The following is a 7,352-nucleotide window of genomic DNA, read 5'->3' as shown; positions in this document are numbered from 1 at the left end:
GTACTGGGTCTCTGAAAGGTGCTTGGTAGACAGATAAAGTACTGGGTCTCTGAAAAGTGCTAGGTAGACAGATAAAGTACTGGGTCTCTGAAAGGTACTAGGTAGACAGATATAGTACTGGGTCTCTGAAAGGTACTAGGTAGACAGATAAAGTACTGGGTCTCTGAAAGGTACTAGGTAGACAGATAAAGTACTGGGTCTCTGAAAGGTACTAGGTAGACAGATAAAGTACTGGGTCTCTGAAAGGTGCTTGGTAGACAGATAAAGTACTGGGTCTCTGAAAGGTACTAGGTATACAGATAAAGTACTGGGTCTCTGAAAGGTACTAGGTAGACAGATAAAGTATTGGGTCTCTGAAAGGTACTAGGTAGACAGATAAAGTACTGGGTCTCTGAAAGGTACTAGGTAGACAGATAAAGTACTGGGTCTCTGAAAGGTACTAGGTAGACAGATAAAGTACTGGGTCTCTGAAAGGTACTAGGTAGACAGATAAAGTACTGGGTCCCTGAAAGTTACTAGGTAGACAGATAAAGTACTGGGTCTCTGAAAGGTGCTTGGTAGACAGATAAAGTACTGGGTCTCTGAAAAGTGCTAGGTAGACAGATAAAGTACTGGGTCTCTGAAAGGTACTAGGTAGACAGATAAAGTACTGGGTCTCTGAAAGGTACTAGGTAGACAGATAAAGTACTGGGTCTCTGAAAGGTACTAGGTAGACAGATAAAGTACTGGGTCTCTGAAAGGTACTAGGTAGACAGATAAAGTACTGGGTCTCTGAAAGGTACTAGGTAGACAGATAAAGTACTGGGTCTCTGAAAGGTGCTTGGTAGACAGATAAAGTACTGGGTCTCTGAAAGGTACTAGGTAGACAGATAAAGTACTGGGTCTCTGAAAGGTACTAGGTAGACAGATAAAGTATTGGGTCTCTGAAAGGTACTAGGTAGACAGATAAAGTACTGGGTCTCTGAAAGGTACTAGGTAGACAGATAAAGTACTGGGTCTCTGAAAGGTACTAGGTAGACAGATAAAGTACTGGGTCTCTGAAAGGTACTAGGTAGACAGATAAAGTACTGGGTCTCTGAAAGGGGCTTGGTAGGGTATAGAAGATGTGGTGATCTAACAATTGGTATCTTGAACTAATGTGTTCAGTCTTCTCTTCCTCAGGTGTCCTGCACTTTGTCCTTTTCCAGCATCAGTAATACCACTGGAACGTATGTTGTTCAGATGGTGATGGAGGATTTTCCTATTCAGTCCATCTCTCTCTTCTACAATGACGGAACTCAATCAAACAGGACTTCTGGTGATACACTCAGCAAACTACCCGTTCACTTTGCAATAAGAGGTAAATATCTAGTACTTTCTCTTTATAGAAAAGTAGGTAAGTGCATACAATGCTGTCTGTACATTTTTATTTCACCGTTTATTAGAATAGTGGAATTAAGATAAAATGACCAGATTTATCCTCTATGGGTTGTCTTCTAGTGGATCCCGCTGTTCCGTCCTGTACAGAGGGGGACTACCTACCCATGTTCCTGTCTCCAACACCAGACCAGGGAGCAGTGCTCCTTGCCTCCACAGACCAACCACTGGAGATCACTGTCAGAGCTCAGGCTACCCAGTCCAGGTAAGAGGAAATAAACTACGTACGATGATGCGAGGGAGTTGAGCAAAAATGGAGGCGAAAAAAAAATAATGCAACACAAAAAGCAGATGATGTTCTGATCGGATATTTAATAGCTGCAGCCTTCCAGCTGCAAATCCACAATCCACAATCCAAATCCACAACGGTAACAGAAAAAGGAACCAGGTGAACGGGGATCTGGTGTGCGTGGGATGTGTTGCTGCCATCGTTCTCATGCCGGCGGTTTGTACGGGTGTGGCGGAACGCCAAAGAGGAGATGACTCCGACGCAACCCGCGGATCAGTTGTGACACTCAGAAACACTTCACTAGACAGCAGCTAGCCTTAATACGGTGTCCCTGAAGACCAGGTCTATTTGTCTGCATACCTTTAACCTTCCGGCTATGTACTTGATAGATCATTTAGGGAAATGTATTGGTTAGGGAATTTTCTCCCCTGATTGTCGATGTCTTAATTTAACGCAGATTTGAAAGATATTCAAAAAATCAGCTGGAACGTTGACCTCCAGAAATGGAATTTCACCCGCCTGTTACCACAGCATTAGGAAAACAAGATAAACTGTATTTGTAAAACTATTTGTTACCACTGTGTGGCAGGCTTGACTGGATCGGGATCTTAGAGATCAGGAAGACACTCTCTTACTGAAAGCATTGATAGACAAAGGAATTTAAAGAACTTAGGAGTGAGAGAAGAATCAAAACTAAAAGACCAACATCTTGCCAGGGGTGGCTGTGTCGTCTCTTTATTCTTTATCCCTGGCTGCAGTGTTCCTCGGGTAGAGCAGCTGTGAGGGTAGCCTGACTGGATGCTGTATTCTGACTTCTCTTGCATTCTTCCTCCAGCCTCCTTTCCTGGGGCCTTTTTATACATCCCCTGACAAGGCTCCGATTGGAGGCAGCTGTTCTGGCCCCGCTTGTTGCCACTTCTGGAACCTTCTAGTGGGGATAGTCTCAGAGTCTCGGATGGTTTTAGGGAGAGAGTTCCAGGGCGGGGGAGCAAACCTTGAGAATGCCCGGCCACCAAAGCCTTTGAGCTTGGACTTGGGGATTATGCCCGCAGTACCAGAACGGAGTGAATGTGTTGGTTGATATGGAAGAAGAGAGTCGGAGAGGTAGGCAGGGCCAATATTGTTTAGGGCTTTACATGTCAATAGGAATTGATGTGTTAGGAGTTAGGGAGCCAGTGTAACTCACAGAGGATATGGGTGATATGCTGCCAGGACTTGGTGTGAGTGAGTAGTCTGGACGCAGAGTTTTGAACCATTTAGAGCTTATGGAGGGATGTAGATTTGATGCCGGTGAGTAGGGAGTTGCAGTAGTCAAGACAGAGGGTTATGTATGTATGTATTAGGGAGCATACATTTCCTTTGCTGAAGATGAGACTTTAGGGTTAGGGAGTTAAAAAATGCAGTACTGGCTTGGTTGATCGTCATCAGAGAAGAAACCAAATGTCTGGGGGGGTCAGTGAGTAGCAGACATAAGGCAGTTAGTAACTGCAAAGGATATGCAATCAAACTCAAAACACAAGTGCTTCATTTGGAGTTCATATTCATCTGTCCCAAACAGCTGGGACCCTGAAATAGGAGGGTTATGCATACAAAGTGTTATCAGTCTATACTTAAACCACAATTATTGTTCTATAGCAATTAAAAATATCATATTTCATGTATAGAGACAAATATGGAAGGCAACACTTTCCAATGAGAAGGACATCCAATCCTCTAGATATTTTGGTTGATTATTGTTCTGTATTTTGTTGAGTCATGGTTTATGTTCTTGTGAACGCTGGGACATGAAGCTACTGTATGTCCTTCTCCCTGTGGGAAGAGTTACAGAGCTTTTGGTGAGTGGACCTCATTTCATCACAAAGAACACCACCAGCCCAGGACTGTACATTTTAAGATGGACGCCGTTCGAAGAGGACAAAGATGGGTCTTATCCTGTGTGCTTCATCGCTCAGGGAGTGAAAGACAGGTGAGTCGATGACCAGTTCAATGTGAAACGTATAGCACAACAGAATGGATTCACTCCGAGTTGTGCCAGGAGGATATTTCTGGAAAAAGAGACAACAAGATTATTGGTTTAACAACAGTATTAGTTTCAATGTTGCGTTTAATGCTTTATTTTTTGAAAGTTTTTACAATTTCTGTTGATCTTCCCAGCTCCCTGTATCAGTCTGATCAGCGCTGTGTCATCATCAGGGTTGGAAATGCAAGTGAGTATAGCAACTACTCCATCATGTTCCCTTCTGGTCTGTCACTTGGTTTGATATTTTGAGGTTATTACTCTAAAACAAGTTAATTCAATTTAATTCACTAAAAGAAGTTATACAAACCTGCCTTGACCAAGGGCAGGTGAGAGGATGTTTCCCTCTAGCATCCCTGTCTTCCAGGTCTGTCATGGTGCGGTGAGCAGCAGCGCCACCGTGCCTTATATTCTCAAATTCCCATATCTCACGAACACATCCCGGACTGTCACATGTTTTCAATCCTCCACACCAGGTCCCAATTTGAATCGTTTGTATGTGTATATATGTTTCCCCTCTGCTCCCCACATTGTGGCTCATTGTTCTTGTCGTGTTTGGATGTCGTGTATGTTGCAGTACTTGTAAGTACTTGTAAGTACTTGTAAGTACTTGTAAGTACTTGTAAGTACTTGTAAGTACTTGTGTTATTTCATGTTGTTGTTTTTTGCTGCTTTAGTCAGCCCTTTACTTTGTGTGTTTTGTGCTCAGTGTTTGTTTATTTCTTATCAATTAAAGAATCCACACCGACTACCCCTGCCTGCACCTGGTTCCTTGTCCAAGCAACACTGCACTACACCACCTGTTGTGACAAGGTCCTACAAATAAGTGCTTGACTTTCACCTCTCTGGTCATTCTCTTCATCTTACTGAGCAGAAAAATAAAATGCATGTATATATCTAAAACTCACTAGGTAGATACTGGAATCCTAGTAACAAATTAACTGTCCCTTTGCGGAATGGAAGATTCATTCAGGTGTTGTATGCTAGGTCCTGTTTCTTTAAAGGTCTTTGGGATCTTGAGCACCGCTGGAGGCTTTGAGTGCCTGGTGACCAAGCTCCTACTTTCCCCTTGACTTGGGCAAGTGCTGGTCTGTGATCTGATGAGCTCGTTGTCTTTGTCCAAGAGCAGTGTTCAAACTATCACATTTTGTCCTCATTGGAGTCCAAGGGATTATTCTTCCAGTTTAGAATAGTTGCCATCTAAACAGCTGCTGCCCTTCTGAACTGCACTGACAGGCGTCCTATGCCCATTGTTTTTTCTGATGCTGCAAAGCAGCTGAATATTTAAGCATAACAATCCCCACCACCTAAATTAGTAACAGTCCCCACCACCTGAATGAGTAATAGTCCCCACCACCTGAATGAGTAATAGTCCCCACCACCTGAATGAGTAATAGTCACCACCACTTGAATGAGTAATAGTCCCCACCACTTGAATGAGTAATAGTCCCCACCACCTGAATGAGTAACAGTCCCCACCACCTGAATGAGTAACAGTTCCTACTACCTGAATGAGTAACAGTCCCCAACACCTGAATGAGTAACAGTCCCCAACACCTGAATGAGTAACAGTCCCCACAATCATTCTCAGAATTTTTTTTGTTCTCCTGTACCGACCAACATAAAAAAAAAAGAAGGTACAGTATCTACCTAACTTTAAGGACTACCCTAAACAGATACTACCTCCTTTTCTATTTAGCATAATTTCTCATTTTTGCATAACTCCCTCTACCTGCAGTAGATATAAGTGTGTGTTTTGGGAGTCCCTTGATGTCACAATTAATGAATCAGCCAACAAATTAATCAACCAATGATTAAACAAAAAAATGTGATATCTCTTTGTCTTTGTGCTACAGGCATCTTAACCACAGTTACAACCACGCTGACAGCACTTTCAAGTACCACAACTACTACAGAGCCCACAACTACCACAGAACCTACAACTACCACAGAGCCCTCAACTACCACAAAGCCCATAACTACCACAGAGCCTACAACAGAGCCCACAACTACCACAGAGCCTACAACAGAGCCCACAACTACCACAGGGCCTACAACTACCACAGACCCTACAACTACCACAGCTACCACAGAGCCCACAGCTAACACAGAGCTCACCACTACCCCAAAGCCCACAACAACCACAGATCCTACAACTACTACAGCGCACACAACAACCACAGAGCCTACAAAAGAGTCCATAACTTCCACAGAGCCCATAACTACCACAGAGCCCACAACAGAGCCCATAACTTCCACAGAGCCCATAACTTCCACAGAGCCCATAACTACCACAGAGCCCACAACAACCACAGAGCCTACAACAGCGCCCATAACTTCCACAGAGCCCATGACTACCACACAGCCTACAACTATCACACAGCATGCATCAACCACAAAGCCCACAACTACCACACAGCCTACAACTATCACACAGCATGCATCAACCAAAGAGCCTACAACTACCACAGAGCCCATTACTACCACTAAGCCCTCAACTACTACAGAGCCCACAAGGGCCACAAAGCCCACAACAACCACGGTGCCTGTAACTACTACAGAGTCCACAAATACCACAAATTCTACAACAACCACAGAGTCTACAACTAACACAGTGCTTAGAACATCCACAGTGCCTACAATTTCTAGACTGCCCGCAATTATTACAGAGCCCACAACAACCACTGAGCCCCAAACTACCACAAAGCCCACAACAACTACAGTGCCCTTAACTTCCACACAGCATACAGCTTCCACAGAGCCCACAAGAATCACAATGCCTACAACTAGCACAGAGGCCACAACTACAACTACAGTGCCCTTAGCTCCCACACAGCCTACAGCTCCCACAAAGCCCACAACTACCACAGAGCCCACAACTACCACAAAGCCCACAACTACCACAGAGCCCACAACTAACACAGACCCTACAACTACCACAACTACCACAGAGCCCACAGCTAACACAGAGCTCACCACTAGCCCAAAGCCCACAACAACCACATATCCTACAACTACTACAGAGCCCACAACAACCACAGAGCCTACAACAGAGTCCATAACTTCCACAGAGCCCATAACTACCACAGAGCCTTCAACAGAGCCCATAACTTCTACAGAGCCCATAACTACCACAGAGCCCACAACAGAGCCGATAACTTCCACAGAGCCCATAACTACCACAGAGCCCACAACAACCACAGAGCCTTTAACAGAGCCCATAACTTCCACAGAGCCCATAACTACCACAGAGCCCACAACAGCGCCCATAACTTCCACAGAGCCCACAACTGCCACAGAGCCCATGACTACCACAGAGCCCACAACAACCACAGAGCCTACAACAGCGCCCATAACTTCCACAGAGCCCATGACTACCACACAGCCTACAACTATCACACAGCATGCATCAACCACAAAGCCTACAACTACCACACAGCCTACAACTATCACACAGCATGCATCAACCACAGAGCCTACAACTACCACAGAGCCCATTACTACCACTAAGCCCTCAACTACTACAGAGCCCACAAGGACCACAAAGCCCACAACAACCACGGTGCCTGTAACTACTACAGAGTCCACAACTACCACAAATTCTACAACAACCACAGAGTCTACAACTAACACAGTGCTTAGAACAACCATAGTGCCTACAATTTCTAGACTGCCCGCAATTATTACAGA

This window comes from Esox lucius, chromosome 7 (assembly GCF_011004845.1).
Source record: "Esox lucius isolate fEsoLuc1 chromosome 7, fEsoLuc1.pri, whole genome shotgun sequence".
NCBI lineage: Eukaryota > Metazoa > Chordata > Actinopteri > Esociformes > Esocidae > Esox > Esox lucius.
This window is presented reverse-complemented; position numbering follows the sequence as displayed.